The sequence below is a fragment of the Diadema antillarum genome, unplaced genomic scaffold (genome assembly GCF_040938485.1).
Source record: "Diadema antillarum isolate AM-2024a unplaced genomic scaffold, OU_Dant_1.0 seq00000821_RagTag, whole genome shotgun sequence".
NCBI lineage: Eukaryota > Metazoa > Echinodermata > Echinoidea > Diadematoida > Diadematidae > Diadema > Diadema antillarum.
The window spans coordinates 3,775,535-3,789,226 of NW_027271698.1; positions in this window are offsets into that span (position 1 = coordinate 3,775,535).

Consider the following 13,692-nt stretch of genomic DNA (forward strand, 5'->3'; position numbering starts at 1 on the left):
AGCGCTCTCATCAAATGAAAACACGCAAGATCGTACAGCAGCTCGAGCTTAGAAGCACTAGCACTGGACACTGTGTATGATGCGAGTTATGGCAAGTGAAGTGCGGCCAGCGCTCGCCGCCGCGCCCATAGGCACAGCCAGCCGCAATTGCTCTACGTATAACTACTAGTAGTTCCGCAGCTCACTCGGCATGTTGGCTTGATTTCGCTGTTAGTTGGCTTGATGTTCGCAGTCAACAAGCAGTATTCCGCAATTCAAATACGTATCGCCATCGTATCGAAGGGTCTTTTTCCAGAAAAGTATGTTTTGTTTTTCGCTTTTTAAAACATTTGAGAAGATTCCGATTTCTAAGATATTTTCACACATGTTAAGTTACATATCTACCTTTCATTTTATACCCAAAACACCTTCTCTTTCGCATGTTTTGCACAACCGAACACTCATCCCCAGTCCCTTTAACTATGATAAATAAACACTCTTCTGCTTGATCTAGTCTAAAGGGTAAGACCCTATGCTGACCTCAAAACAACAGAGAGTTTACCACAGATCAAATCTAAACATCGTAATTCTGCTACATCTAAGTTTAGACTGACTGCAAGTATAGTATAAATCTAGAAGCATGTCTATGGACTGGAAATAGTTGAGTGATTTGTTTTCAATTATAAATGTCTTTCATGTATCAGGCCCCTTAACAGTAACAGATCAATATGGTTTTCATTCAATCTGTGATGGTTACTCTAAAATACAGAAGTACATCTCCCCAATTAGATATTCAAGCACAACATAATCAAAGTTACATCTTCAAGCATTGAAAATATTTGCATGTTATGTAACATGCTGTTGTCATCTATTACACTATATAGTTTTAGTTTGTCTTCAAAGGAATAAAACAGCCAGTATCATACCTAATTGTCTCAAGATTTCAAGTCAAAGTACCACATGTGACTCAAAGTCAAACACTTCCTCAGATGATGTTTTGGAAGAGAAACTTCCAAGACAAGACAAAATCAATCAAGAAAAAATTACAGTCAATATGAAAGCAGTGGAGGGGTACCAGGATTGACTCACCTTTCCCCGCAGTATTTGGGTGCAATAACATTTTATTTCCCAAGAATTCTTTGGTGCACTTTTAAAAGTGCACAAATTTAGGCTGAATATATCAAAATGTTAATAAAAACTAGAAACATCTTCAGGGATGGCAATAGAAGTGTCTCAAATATTTGACCACAAATGACCTGAGGAGTAATAGATAAAGGGTCATCCTTAATGCAGGAGCTGAACCAAATTTCTTCCACACATGTTTTCATTGATTGGTTCATTGGCGGATGATCCTCTCAACTCTTGACATACAAATATTTGCTCAGACCCGATAAAGAAGAAAGACTCATATCTTGACGGTGTCTGACATCTATTGTCTCCACTCTCCTAGCCTCATCTAGTCTCAAGATGCATCTTCCAATATCTGATGATGTGATATGAAAATTTTGCAAGCATAAAGCATCTTATGGGAGGGGGGAATTGTCAATCAGTATTAACGAAGAGAAGTGCAAAAAAAAAGGGGGGAAGAAAAAGAGCAATAAAGTCGGCGCTCTTTTATGAGGGAAGTGCCCATCGAGGGCGCAACAATAACTTACAAGTGTTCGTGTTCCGATACCATCGCATGGCTCACATAATAGATGCCCTCCCACTGGAAAATGTGTTTACTCTAGCATGTCGGAAACCCAGCCCATTCTTGTGGCCCGTGTCACCGGCGGTCTGACAAATCCACCCACAAAATTGATTTTGGGACGTTTGCACCGACTGCATGTGGAATGACACAAATTACCCCAGCATCTGCCAAAAGAGAGGTAGCTATTTGCTTTCGATATGTCCAAATCCATTCATAAACCCTAAGGATACAACAAAGTGCCATCTAAGTCATACCAGCTGCGTAAGTCACAGGAAAGCACGACAAGGAAACGGCTGCACTTTTGATTTTGACTTTGACTGACTTTGGAAGTGAGTAAAAGACGGCATGTAATACAGGTGTATCAATCTCACTCTTGGACCTGAATACTCCTACAAAGAAAATGCGCAACGACATCCTTGAAAGCTTGTAATATTGGAGGAAAATCAAAACAGTTTGATAAAGCATGGAAGGAGATTAGGAAAAGAAAGGAAAGAAAGAAGAGATGAACTGAAGAAAGAGAAAAGGTAGGCAAAGAAGAAGAGTAAGAAAGGGAAGAAAACAGAGAACAAAGGAGGAAATAATAAATTGATAGGAAAAGCAGAAGAGAAAAAAGATGAAGAGCAAAAAAGGACATGATGAAATAAAGCACAGGAAACTGGAACATACTGTAAAACATGATATATTCGCGGCACGAAATTTTCGCGAATTGGAGCTGACGGCCTTTTTCACGGCAAGAAATTTTCGCGAATTGCCTCTTGCGTTCAATGCATATAATGTAGATAAGAAATTTCGCGTGCATTTTAATTTCGCGAATCTTGGCGCTCACGAAATTCGCGAAATTAAAATGCACGCGAACATTTCTCATTTTACAGTAAATGATAACTGAATTCGAATAATGGGAAAAACGATAAGTAGATGAAACAAGAGACCCGCGGGTCTAGCGCTCACCTGAGTATCGCAAGTTCACCTTTCACGCAGTCACTAATCTAAATTATTCACAGCTCTACCAAAATTTGACGAGGCATTCTCAAGTGGAAGATGAAAATGTACAATAAGGGCCCAATTTTTTCAAGATTCCTTAATTTGGGGGAATTGGGGCCCCCTGGGGCCCTCTGGGTGGGGCATGGTGCCCAGTTTGATAAATTGAGATCCTGACCACCTAAAAAATCCATCATGAGGTTTTCAGGAAGAAGATGAAAATGTACAATTCAGGCCTCCATTTGGACCCTTCCAACCACCCCCCCCCCCCACCCCCAAGAGGGGCACCCCTGGATCTCCTATGAACAAACTTGAAACTACAGTCATTACTGTACTCACTCATAGTATTATCTCAGCTCTATAACTTCTGATTCTAGAGAAGATTTTTAAAGATTCCTTCATTTGGGGGGTTTGGGCCCCCTGGGGGCCCCCTGGGCGGGGCATGGTGCCCATTTTAACAAATTGAGATCCTAACCCCCTAGGGATGCTACCTGCCAAGTTTGGTGAAAATGGGTCATGGGGTTCTCAAGAAGAAGATAAAAATGTACAATTTAGGCCCCATTAGGACCCCTCCTCACCCCCACCCCCCCCCCCCCCCTGGGTCCAAAGGGGGGCACCCCTGATTCTGCCATGAACAAACTTGAAACTACAGTCATCAATGTGCTAACTCATAGTATTAACCTAGCTCTATCACTTCTGGTTCTAGAGAAGAAGATTTTTGCGGATTCCTTAATTTTGGGGGGTTTGGGCCCCCTGGGGGCCCCCTGGGTGGGTCATGGTGCCCATTTTAACAAATGGAGTTCCTAACCCCCTAGGGATGCTACCTGCCAAGTTTGGTGAAAACGGGTCATGCAGTTCTCAAGAAGAAGATGAAAATGTACAATTTAGGCCCCATTAGAACCCTTCCCCACCCCCCTCCCCTGGGTCCCAAGGGGGGCACCCCTGATTCTGCCATGAACAAACTTGAAACTACAGTCATCAATTTACTAACTCATATTATTAACTTAGCTCTATCACTTCTGGTTCTAGAGAAGAAGATTTTTACAGATTCCTTAATTTTGGGGGGTTTGGGCCCCCCCTGGGGGCCCCCTGGGTGGGGCATGGTGCCCATTTTAACAAATTGAGTTCCTAACCCCCTAGGGATGCTACCTGTCAAGTTTGATGAAAATCGGTCTTGGGGTTTTCAAGAAGAAGATGAAAATGTAAAAAGTTTACGCACGACGCACGACGGACGACGGACGACGGACGACGGACGACGGACGACGCACGACGGACGCCGGACGAAGGGCGATCGCAATAGCTCACTTGAGCCTTTGGCTCAGGTGAGCTAATGATGATGACATATGTTAACAAAGACCAACCAAATGTGGTTTGTTTGTTTGTTCTCCTGATCTGTACTTTTTAGAAGAATTTGCTATATATTCCTAAGTATTCCTGTCTTTTTTGTTGTTGTATATTTTGGTCCTGCTTTGTATCTGTGCTTCTTTTCTTGATCTTCACACTCGGTTTCAATACTGGGACCTACGTTTAACAAGTTTGCTTTTTATAAAGAAGGTTCCATCATATTTCTTCAGCATTTATAGATTCAAACTTTCATAGAGTGATCAAGATGTTGTATATGCTTGCAATATTATATTGTGCATCCTATATAAGCAGAATATCATGCATCATTTTACTTTGATATATTTGATGTCTATTTCATTGAGGAATATGAAAGAAAACTGAAATGAAATTGAAATGAAAAATGTTTATACAATAATGCTTGTTATAAAGAGGAAAAACAATAACTTCCTGAAATGGCCATCTCTCAATTCTGAGTGATGACTAATCCAGTGTACGCTGAAAAAAAGAATCACAGTGTGAGAGAACAGTCACCCCCAAACTAACACTTCCACATCACAGACAATCATGTCCTTCCTATAGAACTCTGACAAAGGCAACAAGCACTCTCTTCTCTTCCGTAAGTGGGTGGAGAACATGTGCATCACTAGGCAACCTTGAATGAAGATGAAAGGGAGCAGGAGGAGGAGGAGGGGAGGAGGAGAGAGAGAGAGAGAGAGAGAGAGAGAGAAAAGGGAGATACGGGGAAAAACATGAAAAGCCTTAAAAAGGTTGGATCTGATATTTTGTATGGCAAAAATTTCAAAATTTTTGATATGTCATTTTTTCTGTAACAGACAGGATGATTCACTCATTAAAAAAATTCTTTACAGTTTGATACACAAAACATTTTTTCATCATTTTTTGCCATTTCAAAATCTCATTGTTTTTAAAGTCTTGTCTCCTGAGAATGAATACTGCCAGATATTTGAAAGCCAGTCCTTCATTGATTTTTCTAAGGAAGCCTCTGAGAAGAAGTAGGTATTATAATTTTCAAAGCCTGGAGGGTTTCTGAGACTGCAAAGTGAAATGCCATCAGAACTTTGCTAACTTTGAACTCTGACATTTGGAAACATCATTTAAGGCTTGTATGTGTGAAGAAAAATCATAAATTGGAATTATGTAGGAAGAGATTAATGTTAGTGTATTGAATTAAGAAAAATTCTATTTCAGTTTTCATTAAAGCATTTTTGGCAAAGATTAGTACCTTGTAAGCACTCCATCTTGTACTTCCACTTCTCCTGCCCATTTTTTTTAATGTCAATACAACTTAAAAAAAAAAACCACACACACACACACACACACAAACAAACAGTAATAATTTTGATTTCCTATCTCCTTAATGTATTTTTTTAATCTACTGTGTGAGCTTGAGGCATGTGTGAGAATATTGGCATATGTATGCTCTTACCACTGGTGCAGTGTATATGCCTGTACCATTCTCATTGGTTTGAAATTGTGTGTGTCTCAGTAATATATCTTGGCATGTCGTAGGTGTAACTGGGTGGGTTTTTTTTTTATAATTAAGAATAAGTACATGTTACTAGTTCCTTGCTCAAGATTTGTATTATTTCACATTTTGCTAAATAGAATACGATGAATAAATAAATGAATGAATGAAAGAAAACAAACGAATCATTACATTGTTATTATTATCATTAAACTTATTTTTATCTTTTTATTTGTTATCACTGCTTTTTTTCCACCATCATCATTTTTTGGTGATACAAAGATACATTGTAAGACATCTGTTTAACAGGTATAAAGCTGGTTAATGCTAATGCTTCAGATTTCACAGCATAATTGAAATTCTGAATCTCTGTTGAAAAAAAAAGAAAATTGTATATTTCATCTTTGACGGAAGTGTCTACATCTGTAATAAAATCTTGATAACGTGACGGCACTACTTGTGAGTATCTCCCAAACTCTTCGTTGAGGACACCTTCATCCCTCGTTTCAGCATAGATTAGGGCACAAATGTTCAAAACCTGTTTCTCCAAGATTTCAATCAGTGTTATGTTTCCCCTCAGAACAGAAGTGGGAGAGGAGAAAAAGAAAATATAGAGCAAGCCCCCTAATCCACATGGTTCTTGTCACAGATTGGACCCAAAATACATGTGACAAGAGATTAGAGATATCTACGTGCCTTCTTTTCAACCCTAAATCCTGGACACCGAAAGGCCAAATCTTCCTGCTCTCACGGATGCCTCTGGACTTTTCACTTCCGACTTCCACTTTCACAAAGCCCAAACATGTGATGGATAGGACATATTTCCTTCCGTTTTGAGGTATTCTTTTCTCCTTATTTCTAAGTTTAGATTTTTGAGCTTTCTATGTATTCGATTCGCTTTCCCATCTTCGGTTTGCTTTTCCAGCTTCCAAATATTCCTTTATTCTGTACATTCTCCATTTTTTTTTCAGACTCCTCTCATTTTCTCCATCTTTCTCCTGCTCTTTCTTTCTGTTTCTCTCCTTCAATCTACCCCTTTCTCATTCTTTGTCTCTTTCTTTAAAATAATTTTCAAATATATGCTTTCAAGTCTCCCTGTCTTCTCAATGTCACATTACAGCCTTGCTTTGTATTTAATATACAGTATATGCCATATATTTCACAACTATTGTACCATTTGTACAATTTCACAACCAGCTTTACTTTGAGATGAACAGTGACAGAATTAGAAATAAGTATTAACCATTTTCAAGAGAAAAATTGGTGATTTCAAACCTTGGAGATAATGTTATGTTGCATTAAATGTGTCACACTCACAGCTGGCAACATTTTTGCTTGTTCTTAATTTTGCAAAAAGATTGCAACTTGCAAAATTCACTGAAAAAAGAATCCTGCAAAATAACCATCATGTACAGGACGATTACAGAGCACCTGTCCATCCAGATTAGTTTGTCTGTTTCTCTGTAGAATAGTTTATATGTTACTGAACCTGTCTATAAAGACCACCTGCTTTTATCTATGTGAAAATGTATATATATAAAATACATACACATGTACACATATGTTTGTATCAATGCATACTGTGTGTTTCTCTTTCAGTTTCTGCTTTTCCTGTTATTTTTTTTATTTTCTGGATCAAATTTAATTATTTTTGACAATCCTTCTTAAATAGTGCATTGTCCATAACATTGTCACGGAATTGAAGCAATTTTCCACCTCTGATTGAACCCTTGTTGGTTTTATGTCCTAACACATATCCATCTCCCTCTCATATTATACATGAGCGTCATATTAATGTTAATCATCACAGCATGTGCACGGAACTATTTCTGTATTACTGAAATCTGCATGCATCCTGCAAGAGTGTCTGGGTGATCAACTTGATCCAATATACAACAGTAGAGCTAATAGTTCCTGATGGACACATCCCAGGTTCATTGGTGGCTGTGGTGTATTTTTGACACGAGAACCCTCAAGCGACTCAAACCGGACGAATATTTGGTGAGACAGATTACCAATAATAACAACGATTGCAAGGCTAAGGCCCCTGGATTATACTTTCTCTTCAAAGCATGGTCAGGCTTTGGATGCCAAGCTTTAGCTTTAAAGGGAATGTAAACCCAAAGAACAATGTGGATTGAGTGAAAGCAGGAACATTAGTAGAACACATCAGTGAAAGTTTGAGGAAAATCGGGCAATCGATGCAAAAGTTATGAATTTTTGAAGTTTTGGTGTTGGAACTGCTGGGTAAGGAGTCTACTAGAGGTTATGACGTATGAGTGGACTACAATATAAAGAAAATATAAAGGAAATTCAATAAAAATTCATTTTTCATGAAAATTACCCATTCCATCAACTTGATACTGACATATGTTAGGGGTAGCACTTACTCCCCCTGCTTTCTGAAAGCGGTTAGTCAAGTTCTCTTTCATTTTGCTAGAAAAGTGAATTTTTGCGGAATTCCTTTCATATTTTCTTTGTATTGTAGTCCACTCATACGTCATAACCTCTAGTAGTTTCCTCATCCAGCGGTTCCAACACCAAAACTTCAAAAATTCATAACTTTTGCATCGATTGTCCAATTTTCCTCAAACTTTCACTGATGTGTTCTACTAATGTTAATGCTTTTACTCAATGCCCATTGCTCTTTGGGTTTGTGTTCCCTTTTATCGAAGACTACAGATAACACAAGCACTTCAAAAAAAAGGCAAATCTGATAGTTCCGGCACTTGTGCCACAGTCACCTTGCTTCTAAACATTCCAAGGAGGAACATTCACATTTTTACTAACAGACCATGATTCTGCTTTTAGATGGATTAAGTAAAAGAGAGAGAGAGAAAAAAAAAAAGGATTAATCTGTTGACCTAATCCATGCTCTTGTGTATTGACATTGCTCAAAGCAAAGTTTGAAGGACATGTTAATGACAACAAATACAATATTGTTCCCTTGTCATTTTGCAATAAATAAAGGAGCTTTTAGTTTATAAATGCAAAATCATAGTTCCTGATCAACAAATAGAATATCAAACAAAACTTTTTAAAGTCTCCTTATTTGAAAATGATATGAATACACCAAAAATGAGCTGTGTCATAGCAGACAACTGAATGTCATCATTGAGATTTCTTTTTCATTAACTTCAGCTTTGATTGTTATCATACAATTATGAAGTTTAATTTGTTTCAGCAACATACAGTCATGAAGTTTAATTTGTTTCAGCAAAATCTAATAATTTACGTAGAGGAGGAGCAGAGTATATTTAAGAGATTTCGCCAGATGTGAACAGTGCCATAGAGGTAGCACACCTGTTGTCCATACCCCAAAGCCTGAATCTAGCTCAAATCAATAGTTTTCTCCAGATAGTGCCAGGTGTCATGTGTAAGCCATGATTACTTCCCAAAGATTGCTTTCACTTCCAGGCAAGGAACATGGGAAGCAAGTCTTCCACATGTCTCTAATGCAGGCACAGTAAAATAAAGCAATACGTTTCCTAAAGGAACTATGCATAACTTGCATGTTTCCATGTTACTAATGTGATTAAAGGGATGGTATAGTATTGGTTGACGTGAGGGTTCTGCCTTTAACTTGTATCTTTTTATCTTTCATATTTCAGAAAAGTTTTCCCATTATCTCAAGAAATTATCATCACAAAATGTTGGAAACCTGAAGTACAATTCCAACCAAAACTGTACCATCCCTTTAACAAAAGGCAGGAAACATGTAAGTTGTGCTTGGTCCAGAGGAAGGTGCATTCAAATGTCATCTTTTTTTATCATATCAGTATTTTACCTGTGATTGATAGATGATGTCACTGGCAGAATCTTGATTTGAAGGTTCTTTGGTGTCGTGTCCAAGTACTCTAAAGGGAAATAGTAGAAAAAAAATATGACAAAATATATGTCACATATTTAGATATTCTCTTGGCCACTTAAGTAATGATCAGGGTTTTGTGAATCAATACAAGTCAACACTTTAGTTCAATTCCATTCAATTCAAACTTTATTTGAACTTTTTTCATGCATCTGTATATATTGCATATTCATTTTTCTCTTTTATGCATCTACATTACATTGTTCCTTTAAAGGGATGGTATAGTGTTGGTTGAGGCGAGAATTCAACTTTTAACTTTTGGTGAGATTCTGAGAAACCACTGTATGGAATGTTAAAAAGCTTACAATTCTAAGAGGAATTCAAAGTTTATTTGATGAAAATCAGTTTTGAAGAGGCTGAGATATTCAAAAACAAAGTAAAACAAAGCGATCCTATTAAAAGGTTGGTCCCATATTTTATTAGGATTGCTTTGTTTTAGATATCTAAGCCAGTTAATAACTAATTTTCTTCAAATAAACTTTGAATTCCTCTTAGGCCGGATTACATGCTCTATCATATTGTATTGAAGGTTTCTCATTATATCAAAGAATCATCATAAAAAAACATTGGAAACCTGAAGTCCCATCTCGACCAAAACTGTATCATCCCTTTAAACTACATCCACGGCACCCTCCCTAGAGAGACAGAAGGAAGCTTGATGCAATTTTGTTGAACATCAAGTGATTGATATTACTGTAAAAGTGGATATTTTCGCGCGACTAATTTTTCGCGCTTGGCCGAGTATGAAGAGTTTCGCAGGTTTTTAATTTCGCGGAATCAAAACATCACGCACAGGAACATATGGCAAGCAAAAATATTCACATGCTTTTATTTTCGCGCTAGTCTCTGGTTGCGCGAAATGCGTGAAAATTTCAACACCGCGAAAATTTCCACTTTTACAGTATACCATCTCCAGGTCCTTTCTCTTCTTTTCATTATGACATCACAGTCAAAATTATTTTTATCTGTCTGGATCATGTTCATTTGAACCAACAAATATGCAATAATGTTCAAGGTATTTATACATAAAATTGTTTTCATAGCTTTACCGGTAATGTGTTGACAGCATGAAAAAAGATGTATATAGACCCTATATATATATATGTGTGTGTGTGTGTGTGTGCAAAACTCCCCTAACTATATAGTAAGGGAGTTTCCACTCTCGTATCATTACCAGTCTCAGTGGAGAGTGGATATCATCCTATCTTAAATTTTAATATGCATATGATATTGATATATCAGTCATCAAAATATGTACACATTATATCAAATAAACAAAAAATATTCTTTCTTCTATCAACCTGATACCTGGAACAATATTCCTTCAAAAAGCAGTCACTGCAATGTCAACGCACTTTGGTAATAATTTGATGATGAAGAAATAACTTCCTATTTAAAGGACAAGTCCACCTTCATATATATAAGGATTGAGAGAATGCAGCAATATTAGTAGAACTCATCAGTGAAAGTTTGAGGAAAATTGGACAATCCGTTCAAAAGTTATGAATATTTAAGTATCTGTGCGGTCACAGCTGGAAGAGAAGACTACTACAGTGTATGATGTCATATGCGTACAACTATATAAGGAAAATAAAAAGAGAATTTCACAAAACCTTACTTTTTGAATAAAGTGCACATTTCTTCGACGTGCTACTGACGTAATGTTAAGGGTAATATTATTCCCCCTGCCTTCTGAAAGAGAGAAGTCGAGTGTTCTTTTGTTATGCGAGAAAAATGGAAATATGTTGAATTTTCTTTATTCTTTCTTTATATCGTTGTACTCATGTGACATCAACAAGCTATAGTAGTCTTTTCATCCAGCCGTGACTGAGCAGAAACTTCAAAAATTGATAACTTTTAAACGGATTGTCCGATTTTGCTCAAACTCTCACTGATGTGTTCTACTAATATTGCTGCATTCACTCAACCCACATGTCTATGAAGGTGAACTTGTCCTTTAAATAATTAAATTTTTAAAAATCAAATCAAAAAATTTACCTGAATGTTTCATTTAAAAGAACACTTTTTCAAAAAGGTGATAAACAAGAAATGAAAATGACATACTAACCTAATGAATTCTGATTTGCATTTGCTGTAAGACAAGTGATTCCCTCTTAAGGTTACCCAAAACCATTAACCTGTTGAGGACAGGCTGATTTTGCATTTCCCATAGACACTTGCCCGAGTATACTTGGGACTTGTTCTCAACTGGCTAAAGTATCAGCCGGTTGAGAAGTGAGTACTAGTATACCAAACCAGGTATATTATCTTTTCTTTTTTATGACCAACAATGCATTATCCCATTGCTAGCTAATAACTAATCCAGACCTTAATTTCCCTTTCCCAAACATGCTTACATCTAGGCACTGTTAGATTTAAATAAATCCTTTTCACCGACTGCAAAAAATGAATTCATTTCAAAAATTGTTCTTTCTCTTGTTAGTGGGTTCCCTGGAATTCATCTAGCCGCAGATCCTCTATGCTTTATTTTCCTGCCACATTTTTTGTCTTTTTTTTCCAAGGCTGGTCGGAATTTCATCAATAAAGGAGGCACTAAAAGGGCAAGTAATTTACACCACAGCATGATCCCTACTAAGAGAGGTTGGGATACCAATTTGCTTCTCTGCCCAGTGGTGGATGAATACGATATTGATATTGGTTGTAAAAGCGGCAATTTTATAGCTCATTTGCCACCAACACTAAATTTCATCTTTTTTGTGACTAGTCTGTGGGCCAGACTCCACTGAAACAACAGCAGCCTGCTGCTAAGCAAGACTAATACATACTGGATTCTGATTCTACAGTGCATATATTAAAAAAAAAAGTAATTCAACTTTGGAGGGGCAACAATTTTATAATCTATTGTCAGCTACGTGGAGCGCAATGTTGGTCGTATGGAAAAGGGAACTCTTCTTCTTTCCATTGATACCTAATTATGTTGACAAATGTCATGCATGACTGAGCACATGAACTTTAAAGACAACAATGACATTTTGCACTTTTTCCAAGTGTGCATGTTACTGTGAAGGAACAATGCATGTCTCACTGCATGAATGTGAACCGTTACTAATTGTTGAAATCGGTTTCCAGTTATTTCACCACTGCTCAGGATTCTAGCCTCCTTTAATAAAGCTATTTTAACAAACTACAATGTTATACACAAATATCATCACCAATTTATTCTACTTCATGAAGCAAGCGTACTTTCTTGGTAGTTACAAACAAAAAAGTGTTAACAAGCAATTCTGTAAGTTCTGTGTAGTCTAACAAAATTAAGGTGTATTGCTAAAGAAACCTGGCTACTGTATAATGTAAAATAATGTACATTCTCTTCAATATATGAAAACAACATTTTAATCCATTTTAGTTGCATTGAAGTCCAAAACTGTGAACCACAGTGGAAAGAAAAAAGAGATAAATAAAAGGGGGTGGAGAAAGAGGGGAGAGGGAAAAGATAAGAAGAGGGAGAAAGAGAGAGGTGATAGATGAAAATTATAGTCAGTTTCAGCGATGATCACAAACACTTTAAGAATGCCAGATGTTGTATCACAGGTCCCTCACCTTCAAGGAAAACAGAACAATCTAACTTGCAGGTAGCAAGGAGGTACTACCTTCTTGCAGGGAATACCACATGTTCATCTCTGTCACACCAAGAGAAGGGATCTCTCCCCCCTCCCATGAATCTTCTCTGAAGGGGTAGTGGGGTTCCCCATGCATGTTCACTCTGGGATAGAGAAGAGGGGCGAGAGGGGCGAGAGAGAGAGAGAGAGAGAGAGGAAGAAATATATAAAGAGAGGGTGATGGCTTTAATTGTTTGTTTGTTTATTTTTATTGTTCCATATTCCACATTTCAACAAATAAACCATAAACATAACAACAACAACAAAAATGCATAGGTAAATTGTCAAATACAGCATTTAAGGCAATTAAACATTAATGATGATATTTAACAATTGCTATACTAGTCCACTTTGGACATCAATGAAGCTTCTTTTTTTTCAGTCACTGAAATAGATATGATACAATAGTTCTCATAAAGTTCCCATAAATCAATGCATTATTATGTTGAAGCATTACATAACTTATATGAGCCATACATGCAAGAATGTCCTATTCTGTCTTTGTCTTCACTGGTGCTTGAGAATGGTCTCTGGCATTGAGAAATTGTCTCTAGTATTTTGAGAATGGTGTCTGGTGTTTGAAATTGATCTCTGGTGTTTGAGGATGGTCTCTAGTGTTTGAGAATGGTATCTGGTGTTTAAAAATGGTCTCTAGTGTTTGAGAATGGTATCTGGTGTTTAAAAATGGTCTCTAGTGTATGAGAATGGTATCTGGTGTTTAAAAATG